The following is a 13033-nucleotide window of genomic DNA, read 5'->3' on the forward strand; positions in this document are numbered from 1 at the left end:
TGAGAGAGAGATGGTGAGAGAGAGGGGTTGAGAGAGAGAGGGGTTTGGAGAGATCGAGAGAGAGCGGGTGAGAGAGAGAGAGGAGGATGAGGGGGTGAAAGAGAGAGAGGGTGAGAGAGAGTGGTTGAAAGAGAGAGGTGTTGTGAGAGAGCGAGAGAGCGCGGGTGAGAGAGAGAGAGGAGGATGAGAGCGGTGAGAGAGAGAGATGGTGAGAGAGAGTGGTTGAGAGAGAGAGGGGGTTGGAGAGATCGAGAGAGAGCGGGTGAGAGCGAGAGGAGGATGTGGGGGTGAGAAAGAGTGGGTGAGACAGAGGGGTTGACAGAGAGAGGAGGTTTGAGAGAGCGAGAGCGCGCGGGTGAGAGAGAGAGGAGGATGAGGGGGTGAGAAAGAGACGGTGGGAGAGAGGGGTTGAGAGAGAAAGGGGGCTTGAGAGAGCGAGAGAGAGCGGGTGAGAGAGAGAGAGGAGGATGGGGGGTGAGAGAGAGAGGGTGAGAGAGGGGGGTTTTAGAGAGAGAGGGGGTTTGAGAGAGCGAGAGAGAGCGGGTGAGAGAGAGAGGAGGATGAGGGAGGGGGAGAGAGAGAGAGGGTGGGAGAGAGAGAGGTGGATGAGGGGGTGAGAGAGAGAGTGAGAGAGACGAGGTTTAGAGAGAGAAGGGGTTTGAGAGAGCAAGAGAGAGCGGGTGAGAGAGGGAGGAGGCTAAGGGGGGTGAGAGAGAGGGTGAGAGAGAGGGGTTGAGAGAGAGGGGGATTGAGAGAGAGAGAGCCTGAGAGAGAGAGGAGGATGAGGGGGGTGAGAGAGAGGGTGAGACAGAAGGGGTTTGAGAGAGCAAGAGAGAGCGGGTGAGAGAGAGGGAGGAGGATGAGGGGGTGTGAGAGAGAGGGTGAGAGAGGGGTTGAGAGAGAGAGGGGGTTTAAGAGGGCGAGAGTGCGCGGGTGAGAGAGAGAGTAGGATGAGGGAGGTGAGAGAGAGACGGTGAGAGAGGAGGGTTGAGGGAGGGGGTGTTTGAGAGAGCGAGAGAGAGCGGGTGAGAGAGAGTGAGGAGGATGAGGGGGGTGAGAGAGAGGGGCTTTAGAGAGAGAGGGGGTTTGAGAAAGCGAGAGAGAGCGGGTGAGAGAGAGGATTATGGAGGGGTGAGAGAGAGAGGGTGAGAGAAATTGAAGAGGATGGGGGGGTGAAAGAGAGAGGGTGAGAGAGAGAGAGGGGTTTTAGAGAGAGGGGGATTTGAGAGAGCGAGAGAGAGCAGGTGAGAGAGAGAGAGGAGGATGAGGGGTGTGTGAGAGAGAGGGGTTTTAGAGAGAGGGGTTTGAGAGAGCGAGAGAGAGCGGGTGAGAGAGAGAGGAGGATGAGGGGGTGAGAGAGAGAGAGGGTGTGAGAGAGAGGGGTTTTAGAGAGCGGGCCTTTGAGAGAGCGGGTGAGAGAGAGAGAGGAGGATGAGGCGGGTGAGAGAGAGAGGGTGAGAGAGAGGGGGTTTGTGAGAGCGAAAGAGAGCGCGGGTGAGAGAGAGAGGAGGATGAGGGGGGTGAGAGAGAGAGAGGGTGAGAGAGAGAGATGTTGGGAGAGTGGGCTTTGAGAGAGCGGGAGAGCTCGGGTGAGAGAGAGAGGAGGATGAGGAGAGAGGGTGAGAGAGAGGGATTAAGAGGGAGAGGGGGTTTGAGTGAGGAAGAGAGAGCGGGTGAGAGAGAGAGGAGGATGAGGGGGGTGAGAGAGAGAGGGTGAGAGACAGGGAGAAGAACGATGAGGGGGGTGAGAGAGAGGGAGTGAGAGAGGGGGTAAAGAGAGAGAGGGATTTGAGAGAGCGAGAGAGCGAGTGAGAGAGAGACGAGGAGGGGGTGAGAGAGCGGGTGAAAAAGAGCGGTTGAGAGAGAGGAGGTTTAAGAGGGCGAGAGAGCGCGGGAGAGAGAGAGAGAGTAGGATGAGTGAGGTGAGAGAGAGAGGGTGAGAGAGGAGGGTTGAGGGAGGGGGGGTTTGAGAGAGCGAGAGAGAGCGGGTGAGAGAGAGTGAGGAGGATGGGGGGGTGAGAGAGAGGGGGTTCAGAGAGAGAGGGGGTTTGAGAAAGCGAGAGAGAGCGGGTGAGAGAGAGAGAGGAGTATGGAGGGGTGAGAGAGAGAGGGTCAGAGAGATTGAAGGAGGATGGGGGGGTGAGAGATAGAGGGTGAGAGAGAGGGGTTTTAGAGAGAGGGGGATTTGAGAGAGCGAGAGAGAGCAGGTGAGAGAGAGAGAGGAGGATGAGTGGTGTGTGAGAGAGAGGGGTTTTAGAGAGAGAGGGTTTGAGAGAGCGAGAGAGAGCGGGTGAGAGAGAGAGGAGAATGGGGGGGTGAGAGAGAGAGGGTGAGAGAGAGGGATTGAGGGAGAGAAGGGTGAGAGAGAGCGAGAGAGCGCAGGTGAGAGAGAGAGAGGAAGATGAGGGGTGAGAGAGAGAGGGTGAGAGAGAGGGGTTTTAGAGAGAGAGGGGGTTTGAGAGAGCGAGAGAGAGCGGATGAGAGAGAGAGAGGTGGATGAGGGGGTGAGAGAGAGAGGGTGAGAGAGAGGGGGTTTAGAGAGAGAAGGGGTTTGAGAGAGCAAGAGAGAGCGGGTGAGACAGGGAGGACGATGAGGGGGGTGAGAGAGAGGGTGAGAGAGAGAGGTTGAGAGAGAGGGGGATTGAGAGAGAGAGAGAGAGAGAGAGCCTGAGAGAGAGAGGAGGATGAGGGGGGTGAGAGAGAGGGTGAGACAGAAGGGGTTTGAGAGAGCAAGATAGAGCGGGTAAGACAGAGTGAGGAGGATGAGGGGGTGAGAGAGACAGGGTGAGAGAGGGGTTGAGAGAGAGAGGGGGTTTAAGAGGGCGAGAGAGCGCGGGTGAGAGAGAGAGAGTAGGATGAGGGAGGTAAGAGAGAGAGGGTGAGAGAGGAGGGTTGAGGGAGAGGGGGGGTTTGAGAGAGCGAGAGAGAGCGGGTGAGAGAGAGAGGAGTATGGAGGGGTGAGAGAGAGAGGGTCAGAGAGATTGAGGAGGATGGGGGTGAGAGATAGAGGGTGAGAGAGAGGGTTTTCAGAGAGAGGGGGATTTGAGAGAGCGAGAGAGAGCAGGTGTGAGAGAGAGAGGAGGATGAGTGGTGTGTGAGAGAGAGGGGTTTTAGAGAGAGAGGGTTTGAGAAAGCGAGAGAGAGCGGGTGAGAGAGAGAGGAGAATGGGGGGGGTGAGAGAGAGAGGGTGAGAGAGAGGGATTGAGGGAGAGAAGGGTGAGAGAGAGCGAGAGAGCGCAGGTGAGAGAGAGAGAGAGGAAGATGAGGGGTGTGAGAGAGAGAGAGGGTGAGAGAGAGGGGTTTTAGAGAGAGAGGGGGTTTGAGAGAGCGAGAGAGAGCGGGTGAGACAGGGAGGACGATGAGGGGGGTGAGAGAGAGGGTGAGAGAGAGAGGTTGAGAGAGAGGGGGATTGAGAGAGAGAGAGAGAGAGAGAGACTGAGAGAGAGAGGAGGATGAGGGGGGTGAGAGAGAGGGTTAGTGAGAGAGGGGTTGAGAGAGAGAGGGGGTTTAAGAGGGCGAGAGAGCGCGGGTGAGAGAGAGAGAGTAGGATGAGGGAGGTAAGAGAGAGAGGGTGAGAGAGGAGGGTTGAGGGAGGGGGGGTTTGAGAGACCGAGAGAGAGCGGGTGAGAGAGAGTGAGGAGGATGAGGGGGTGAGAGAGAGGGGCTTTAGAGAGAGAGGGGGTTTGAGAAAGCGAGAGAGAGCGGGTGAGAGAGAGAGGAGTATGGGGGAGTGAGAGGGAGAGGGTGAGAGAGCTTGAGGAGGATGCGGGGTGAGAGAGAGAGAGGGTGAGAGAGAGGGGTTTTAGAGAGAGGGGGATTTCAGAGCGCGAGAGAGAGCGGGGAGAGAGAGAGGAGGATGAGGAGTGTGTGAGAGAGAGGGGTTTTAGAGAGAGAGGGGTTTGAGAGAGCGAGAGAGAGCGGGTGAGAGAGAGAGGAGAATGTGGGGGGGTGAGAGAGAGAGGGTGAGAGTGAGGCATTTTAGAGAGAGAGAGTTTGTGAGAGCGAGAGAGAGCGGCTAAGAGAGAGAGAGGAGGATGAGGGGGGTGAAAGAGAGAGGGTGAGAGAGAGGGGTTGAGAGAGAGAGGGGATTTAAGAGAGCGAGAGATAGTAGGAGAGAGAGGAAGATGAGGGGGGTGAGAGAGAGAGGGTGAGAGAGAGGGGGTTTGTGAGAGCGAAAGAGAGAGCGGGTGAGAGAGAGAGGAGGATGAGGGGGGTGAGAGAGAGAGAGGGTGAGAGAGAGAGATGTTGGGAGAGGGGGGTTTGAGAGAGCGAGAGAGCACGGGTGAGAGAGAGAGAGGAGGATGAGGGGGGTGAGAGACAGAGGGTAAGAGAGAGGGGTTTTAGAGAGAGAGGAGTTTGAGAGAGCGAGAGAGAGCGGGTGAGAGAGAGAGGAGGATGAGGAGAGAGGGTGAGAGAGAGGGATTAAGAGGGAGAGGGGGTTTGAGAGAGGGAGAGAGAGCGGGTGATCGAGAGAGGAGGATGAGGGGGGTGAGAGAGAGAGGGTGAGAGACAGGGAGAAGAACGATGAGGGGGGTGGGAGAGAGAGAGTGAGAGAGAGGGGGTAAAGAGAGAGAGGGATTTGAGAGAGCGAGAGAGCGAGTGAGAGAGAGAGAGAGGAGGAGGGGGTGAGAGAGCGGGTGAAAAAGAGCGGTTGAGAGAGAGGAGGTTTAAGAGGGCGAGAGAGCGCGGGTGAGAGAGAGAGAGTAGGATGAGTGAGGTGAGAGAGAGAGGGTGAGAGAGGAGTGATGAGGGAGGGGGGGTTTGAGAGAGCGAGAGAGAGCGGGTGAGATAGAGTGAGGAGGATGAGAGGGGTGAGAGAGAGGGGGTTCAGAGAGAGAGGGGGTTTGAGAAACCGAGAGAGAGCGGGTGAGAGAGAGAGAGGAGTATGGAGGGGTGAGAGAGAGAGGGTCAGAGAGATTGAGGCGGATGGGGGGTGAGAGATAGAGGGTGAGAGAGAGGGGTTTTAGAGAGAGGGGGATTTGAGAGAGCGAGAGAGAGCAGGTGTGAGAGAGAGAGGAGGATGAGTGGTGTGTGAGAGAGAGGGGTTTTAGAGAGAGAGGGGTTTGAGAGAGCGAGAGAGATCGGGTGAGAGAGAGAGGAGAATGGGGGGGGGTGAGAGAGAGAGGGTGAGAGAGAGGGATTGAGGGAGAGAAGGGTGAGAGAGAGCGAGAGAGCGCAGGTGAGAGAGAGAGAGAGGAAGATGAGGGGTGTGAGAGAGAGAGAGGGTGAGAGAGAGGGGTTTTAGAGAGAGAGGGGGTTTGAGAGAGCGAGAGAGAGCGGATGAGAGAGAGAGAGGTGGATGAGGGGGTGAGAGAGAGAGGGTGAGAGAGAGGGGGTTTAGAGAGAGAAGGGGTTTGAGAGAGCAAGAGAGAGCGGGTGAGAGAGGGAGGACGATGAGGGTGGTGAGAGAGAGGGTGAGAGAGAGAGGTTGAGAGAGAGGGGGATTGAGAGAGAGAGAGAGAGAGAGAGCCTGAGAGAGAGAGGAGGATGAGGGGGGTGAGAGAGAGGGTGAGACAGAAGGGGTTTGAGAGAGCAAGATAGAGCGGGTAAGACAGAGTGAGGAGGATGAGGGGGTGAGAGAGACAGGGTGAGAGAGGGGTTGAGAGAGAGAGGGGGTTTAAGAGGGCGAGAGAGCGCGGGTGAGAGAGAGAGAGTAGGATGAGGGAGGTAAGAGAGAGAGGGTGAGAGAGGAGGGTTGAGGGAGAGGGGGGGTTTGAGAGAGCCAGAGAGAGCTGGTGAGAGAGAGTGAGGAGGATGAGGGGGTGAGAGAGAGGGGCTTTAGAGAGAGAGGGTGTTTGAGAAAGCGAGAGTGAGCGGGTGAGAGAGAGAGAGGAGTATGTGGGAGTGAGAGGGAGAGGGTGAGAGAGATTGAGGAGGATGGGGGGGTGAGAGAGAGAGAGGGTGAGAGAGAGGGGTTTTAGAGAGAGGGGGATTTGAGAGAGCGAGAGAGAGCGGGGAGAGAGAGAGGAGGATGAGGAGTGTGTGAGAGAGAGGGGTTTTAGAGAGAGAGGGGTTTGAGAGAGCGAGAGAGAGCGGGTGAGAGAGAGGAGAATGGGGGGGGCGTGAGAGAGAGAGGGTGAGAGTGAGGGGTTTTAGAGAGAGAGAGGTTGAGAGAGCGAGAGAGTGTGGGTGAGAGAGAGAGAGGAGGATGAGGGGGGTGAGAGAGGGGTTGAGAGCGAGGGGGTTTGAGAGAGCGAGAGAGAGCGGCTAAGAGAGAGAGAGGAGGATGAGGGGGGTGAAAGAGAGAGGGTGAGAGAGAGGAGTTGAGAGAGAGAGGGGATTTAAGAGAGCGAGAGATAGTAGGAGAGAGAGGAGGATGAGGGGGGTGAGAGAGAGAGGGTGAGAGAGAGGGGGTTTGTGAGAGCGAAAGAGAGAGCGGGTGAGAGAGAGAGGAGGATGAGGGGGCTGAGAGAGAGAGGGTGAGAGAGAGAGATGTTGGGAGAGGGGGTTTTGAGAGAGCGAGAGTGCACGGGTGAGAGAGATAGAGGAGGATGAGGGGGGTGAGAGACAGAGGGTAAGAGAGAGGGGTTTTAGAGAGAGAGGAGTTTGAGAGAGCGAGAGAGAGCGGGTGAGAGAGAGAGGCGGATGAGGAGAGAGGGTGAGAGAGTGGGATTAAGAGGGAGAGGGGGTTTGAGAGAGCGAGAGAGAGCGGGTGAAAGAGAGAGGAGGATGAGGGGTGTGAGAGAGAGAGGGTGAGAGAGAGGGAGAAGAAGGATGAGGGGGGTAAGAGAGAGAGAGTGAGAGAGAGGGAGTAAAGAGAGAGAGGGGTTTGAGAGAGCGAGAGAGCGCGAGTGAGAGAGAGAGAGGAGGAGGAAGGGGTGAGAGAGCGGGTGAAAAAGAGGGGTTGAGAGAGAGGAGGTTTGAGAGAGCGAGAGAGAGAGCTGTTGAGAGAGTGAGAGGGGAGGATGAGGCGTGAGAGAGAGAGAGGGTGAGAGAGGGGTTTTTTGAGAGAGAGGGTGTTTGAGAGAGTGAGAGAGAGCAGGTGAGACAGAGAGAGAGGAGGATGAGGGGGTGAGAGAGAGAGAGGGTGAGAGAGAGGGGTTGAGAGAGAGAGGGGGTTTGAGAGAGCGAGAGAGAGCGGGTGAGAGAGAGTGAGGAGGATGAGGGGGGTGTGAGAGAGAGAGAGGGTGAGAGAGAGAGAGGTTTTAGAGAGAGGGCGTTTGAGAGAGCGAGAGAGAGTGGGTGAGAGAGTGAGAGGTGGATGAGGGGGTGAGAGAGAGAGGGTGAGAGAGACGAGGTTTAGAGAGAGAAGGGGTTTGAGAGAGCAAGAGAGAGCGGGTGAGAGAGGGAGGAGGATGAGGGGGGTGAGAGAGTGGGTGAGAGAGAGGGGTTGAGAGAGAGGGGGATTGAGAGAGAGAGAGCCTGAGAGAGAGAGAGAGGAGGATGAGGGGGGTGAGAGAGAGGGGTTTTAGAGAGAGAGGGGTTTGAGAGAGCGAGAGAGAGCGGGTGAGAGAGAGGAGAATGGGGGGGCGTGAGAGAGAGAGGGTGAGAGTGAGGGGTTTTAGAGAGAGAGAGGTTGAGAGAGCGAGAGAGTGTGGGTGAGAGAGAGAGAGGAGGATGAGGGGGGTGAGAGAGGGGTTGAGAGCGAGGGGGTTTGAGAGAGCGAGAGAGAGCGGCTAAGAGAGAGAGAGGAGGATGAGGGGGGTGAAAGAGAGAGGGTGAGAGAGAGGAGTTGAGAGAGAGAGGGGATTTAAGAGAGCGAGAGATAGTAGGAGAGAGAGGAGGATGAGGGGGGTGAGAGAGAGAGGGTGAGAGAGAGGGGGTTTGTGAGAGCGAAAGAGAGAGCGGGTGAGAGAGAGAGGAGGATGAGGGGGGTGAGAGAGAGAGGGTGAGAGAGAGAGATGTTGGGAGAGGGGGTTTTGAGAGAGCGAGAGTGCACGGGTGAGAGAGAGAGAGGAGGATGAGGGGGGTGAGAGACAGAGGGTAAGAGAGAGGGGTTTTAGAGAGAGAGGAGTTTGAGAGAGCGAGAGAGAGCGGGTGAGAGAGAGAGGCGGATGAGGAGAGAGGGTGAGAGAGTGGGATTAAGAGGGAGAGGGGGTTTGAGAGAGCGAGAGAGAGCGGGTGAAAGAGAGAGGAGGATGAGGGGTGTGAGAGAGAGAGGGTGAGAGAGAGGGAGAAGAAGGATGAGGGGGGTAAGAGAGAGAGTGAGAGAGAGGGAGTAAAGAGAGAGAGGGGTTTGAGAGAGCGAGAGAGCGCGAGTGAGAGAGAGAGAGGAGGAGGAAGGGGTGAGAGAGCGGGTGAAAAAGAGGGGTTGAGAGAGAGGAGGTTTGAGAGAGCGAGAGAGAGAGCTGTTGAGAGAGTGAGAGGGGAGGATGAGGCGTGAGAGAGAGAGAGGGTGAGAGAGGGGTTTTTTGAGAGAGAGGGTGTTTGAGAGAGTGAGAGAGAGCAGGTGAGACAGAGAGAGAGGAGGATGAGGGGGTGAGAGAGAGAGAGGGTGAGAGAGAGGGGTTGAGAGAGAGGGGGGGTTTGAGAGAGCGAGAGAGAGCGGGTGAGAGAGAATGAGGAGGATGAGGGGGGTGAGAGAGAGAGAGGGTGAGAGAGAGAGAGGTTTTAGAGAGAGGGCGTTTGAGAGAGCGAGAGAGAGTGGGTGAGAGAGTGAGAGGTGGATGAGGGGGTGAGAGAGAGAGGGTGAGAGAGACGAGGTTTAGAGAGAGAAGGGGTTTGAGAGAGCAAGAGAGAGCGGGTGAGAGAGGGAGGAGGATGAGGGGGGTGAGAGAGTGGGTGAGAGAGAGGGGTTGAGAGAGAGGGGGATTGAGAGAGAGAGAGATCCTGAGAGAGAGAGAGGAGGATGAGGTGGGTGAGAGAGAGGGTGAGACAGAAGGGGTTTGTGAGAGCAAGAGACAGCGGGTGAGAGAGAGGGAGGAGGCTGAGGGGGTGAGAGAGAGAGGGTGAGAGAGAGGGGTTTTAGAGAGAGGGAGATTGAGAGAGAGAGAGATCCTGAGAGAGAGAGAGGAGGATGAGGTGGGTGAGAGAGAGGGTGAGACAGAAGGGGTTTGAGAGAGCAAGAGAGAGCGGGTGAGAGAGAGGGAGGAGGATGAGGGGGTGAGAGAGAGAGGGTGAGAGAGGGGTTGAGAGAGAGAGGGGGGGTTTAAGAGGGCGAGAGAGCGCGGGTGAGAGAGAGAGAGTAGGATGAGGGAGGTGAGAGAGAGAGGGTGAGAGGGGAGGGTTGAGGGAGGGGGGTTTGAGAGAGCGAGAGAGAGCGGGTGAGAGAGAGTGAGGAGGATGAGGGGGTGAGAGAGAGGGGGTTCAGAGAGAGAGGGGGTTTGAGAAAGCGAGAGAGAGCGGGTGAGAGAGAGAGGAGTATGGAGGGGTGAGAGAGAGAGGGTGAGAGAGATTGAGGAGGATGGGGGGGTGAGAGAGAGAGGATGAGAGAGAGGGGTTTTAGAGAGAGGGGGATTTGAGAGAGCGACAGAGAGCAGGTGAGAGAGAGAGAGGAGGAAGAGGGGTGTGTGAGAGAGAGGAGTTTTAGAGAGAGAGGGGTTTGAGAGAGCGAGAGAGAGCGGGTGAGAGAGAGAGGAGAATGGGGGGTGAGAGAGAGGGTGAGAGTGAGGGGTTTTAGAGAGAGAGGGTTTGAGAGAGCGAGAGAGTGTGGGTGAGAGAGAATGGATGATGAGGGGGATAAGAGAGGGGTTGAGAGTGAGGGGGTTTGAGAGTGCGAGAGAGCACGGCTGAGAGAGAGAGAGGAGGATGAGTGGGGTGAGAGAGAGAGGGTGAGACAGAAGGGTTGAGAGAGAGAGGGGATTTAAGAGAGCGAGAGAGAGTAGGTGAGAGAGCGGGAGGAGGATGAGGGGGTGAAAGAGAGAGAGGGTTAGAGAGTGGTTGAGAGAGACAGGTGTTTTGAGAGATCGAGAGAGCGCGGGTGAGAGAGAGGAGGATGAGAGCGGTGAGAGAGAGAGATGGTGAGAGAGAGAGGGGTTGAGAGAGAGAGGGGGTTTGAGAGATCGAGAGAGAGCGGGTGAGAGAGAGAGGAGAATGTGGGCGTGAGAAAGAGTGGGTGAGACAGAGGGGTTGACAGAGAGAGGGGGTTTGAGAGAGCGGGAGAGCGCGGGTGAGAGAGAGAGGAGGATGAGGGGGTAAGAAAGAGACGGTGGGAGAGAGGGGTTGATAGAGAAAGGGGGCTTGAGAGAGCGAGAGAGAGCGGGTGAGAGAGAGAGAGGAGGATGGGGGGGGTGAGAGAGAGATCGTGAGGGAGGGGTTTTAGAGAGAGAGGGGGTTTGAGAGAGCGAGAGCGAGCGGGTGAGAGAGAGGAGGATGAGTGGGGGGGTGAGGGAGAGAGAGAGGGTGAGAGAGAGAGGGGTTTTAGAGAGAGGGCCTTTGAGAGAGCAGGTGAGAGAGAGAGAGGAGGATGAGTGGGGTGAGAGAGAGAGGGTTAGAGAGAGGGGGTTTGTGAGAGCGAAAGAGAGAGCGGGTGAGAGAGAGAGGAGGATGAGGGGGGTGAGAGAGAGAGAGGGTGAGAGAGAGAGGGGTTTTAGAGAGAGGGCCTTTGAGAGAGCGGGTGAGAGAGAGAGAGAGGAGGATGAGGGGGGTGAGAGAGAGACGGTGAGAGAGAGGGGGTTTGTGAGAGCGAAAGAGAGAGCGGGTGAGAGAGAGAGGAGGATGAGGGGGGTGAGAGAGAGAGAGGGTGAGAGAGAGAGATGTTGGGAGAGGGGGGTTTGAGAGAGCGAGAGAGCACGGGTGAGAGAGAGAGGAGGATGAGGGGGGTGAGAGACAGAGGGTGAGAGAGAGGGGTTTTAGCGAGAGAGGACTTTGAGAGAGCGAGAGAGAGCGGGTGAGAGAGAGAGGAGGATGAGGAGAGAGGGTGAGAGAGAGGGATTAAGAGGGAGAGGGGGTTCGAGAGAGCGAGAGAGAGCGGGTGAGAGAGAGAGGAGGATGAGGGGGGTGAGAGAGAGAGGGTGAGAGAGAGGGAGAAGAAGGATGAGGGGGGTGAGAGAGAGAGAGTGAGAGAGGGGGTAAAGAGAGAGAGGGGTTTGAGAGAGCGAGAGAGAGCGTGTGAGAGAGAGAGGAGGAGGAGGGGGTGAGAGAGCGGGTGAAAAAGAGGGGTTGAGAGAGAGGAGGTTTGAGAGAGCGAGAGAGAGCTGTTGAGAGAGTGAGAGGGGAGGATGAGGCGTGTGAGAGAGAGAGGGTGTGAGAGGGGTTTTTTGAGAGAGAGGGTGTTTGAGAGAGTGAGAGAGAGCAGGTGAGACAGAGAGAGAGGAGGATGAGGGGGTGAGAGAGAGAGAGAGGGTGAGAGAGAGGGGTTGAGAGAGAGAGGGGGTTTGAGAGAGCGAGAGAGAGCGGGTGAGAGAGAGTGAGGATGATGAGGGGGTGAGAGAGGGGTTGAGAGAAAGGGGGTTTGAGAGTGCAAGAGAGCACGGCTGAGAGAGAGGAGGATGAGAGCGGTGAGAGAGAGAGATGGTGAGAGAGAGGGGTTGAGAGAGAGGGGGGGTTTGAGAGATCGAGAGAGAACGGGTGAGAGAGAGAGGAGGATGAGGGGGTGAGAAAGTGTGGGTGAGACAGAGGGGTTGACAGAGTGAGGGGGTTTGAGAGAGCGGGAGAGCGCGGGTGAGAGAGAGAGGAGGATGAGGGGGTAAGAAAGAGACGGTGGGAGAGAGGGGTTGAGAGAGAAAGGGGGCTTGAGAGAGCGAGAGAGAGCGGGGAGAGAGAGAGGAGGATGAGGAGTGTGTGAGAGAGAGGGGTTTTAGAGAGAGAGGGGTTTGAGAGAGCGAGAGAGAGCGGGTGAGAGAGAGGAGAATGGGGGGGCGTGAGAGAGAGAGGGTGAGAGTGAGGGGTTTTAGAGAGAGAGAGGTTGAGAGAGCGAGAGAGTGTGGGTGAGAGAGAGAGAGGAGGATGAGGGGGGTGAGAGAGGGGTTGAGAGCGAGGGGGTTTGAGAGAGCGAGAGAGAGCGGCTAAGAGAGAGAGAGGAGGATGAGGGGGGTGAAAGAGAGAGGGTGAGAGAGAGGAGTTGAGAGAGAGAGGGGATTTAAGAGAGCGAGAGATAGTAGGAGAGAGAGGAGGATGAGGGGGGTGAGAGAGAGAGGTTGAGAGAGAGGGGGTTTGTGAGAGCGAAAGAGAGAGCGGGTGAGAGAGAGAGGAGGATGAGGGGGGTGAGAGAGAGAGGGTGAGAGAGAGAGATGTTGGGAGAGGGGGTTTTGAGAGAGCGAGAGTGCACGGGTGAGAGAGAGAGAGGAGGATGAGGGGGGTGAGAGACAGAGGGTAAGAGAGAGGGGTTTTAGAGAGAGAGGAGTTTGAGAGAGCGAGAGAGAGCGGGTGAGAGAGAGAGGCGGATGAGGAGAGAGGGTGAGAGAGTGGGATTAAGAGGGAGAGGGGGTTTGAGAGAGCGAGAGAGAGCGGGTGAAAGAGAGAGGAGGATGAGGGGTGTGAGAGAGAGAGGGTGAGAGAGAGGGAGAAGAAGGATGAGGGGGGTAAGAGAGAGAGAGTGAGAGAGAGGGAGTAAAGAGAGAGAGGGGTTTGAGAGAGCGAGAGAGCGCGAGTGAGAGAGAGAGAGGAGGAGGAAGGGGTGAGAGAGCGGGTGAAAAAGAGGGGTTGAGAGAGAGGAGGTTTGAGAGAGCGAGAGAGAGAGCTGTTGAGAGAGTGAGAGGGGAGGATGAGGCGTGAGAGAGAGAGAGGGTGAGAGAGGGGTTTTTTGAGAGAGAGGGTGTTTGAGAGAGTGAGAGAGAGCAGGTGAGACAGAGAGAGAGGAGGATGAGGGGGTGAGAGAGAGAGAGGGTGAGAGAGAGGGGTTGAGAGAGAGGGGGGGTTTGAGAGAGCGAGAGAGAGCGGGTGAGAGAGAATGAGGAGGATGAGGGGGGTGAGAGAGAGAGAGGGTGAGAGAGAGAGAGGTTTTAGAGAGAGGGCGTTTGAGAGAGCGAGAGAGAGTGGGTGAGAGAGTGAGAGGTGGATGAGGGGGTGAGAGAGAGAGGGTGAGAGAGACGAGGTTTAGAGAGAGAAGGGATTTGAGAGAGCAAGAGAGAGCGGGTGAGAGAGGGAGGAGGATGAGGGGGGTGAGAGAGTGGGTGAGAGAGAGGGGTTGAGAGAGAGGGGGATTGAGAGAGAG

The sequence above is a fragment of the Chiloscyllium plagiosum genome, unplaced genomic scaffold (assembly GCF_037043375.1).
Source record: "Chiloscyllium plagiosum isolate Xiang-an unplaced genomic scaffold, Cpla_swu_hap1 HiC_scaffold_24, whole genome shotgun sequence".
NCBI lineage: Eukaryota > Metazoa > Chordata > Chondrichthyes > Orectolobiformes > Hemiscylliidae > Chiloscyllium > Chiloscyllium plagiosum.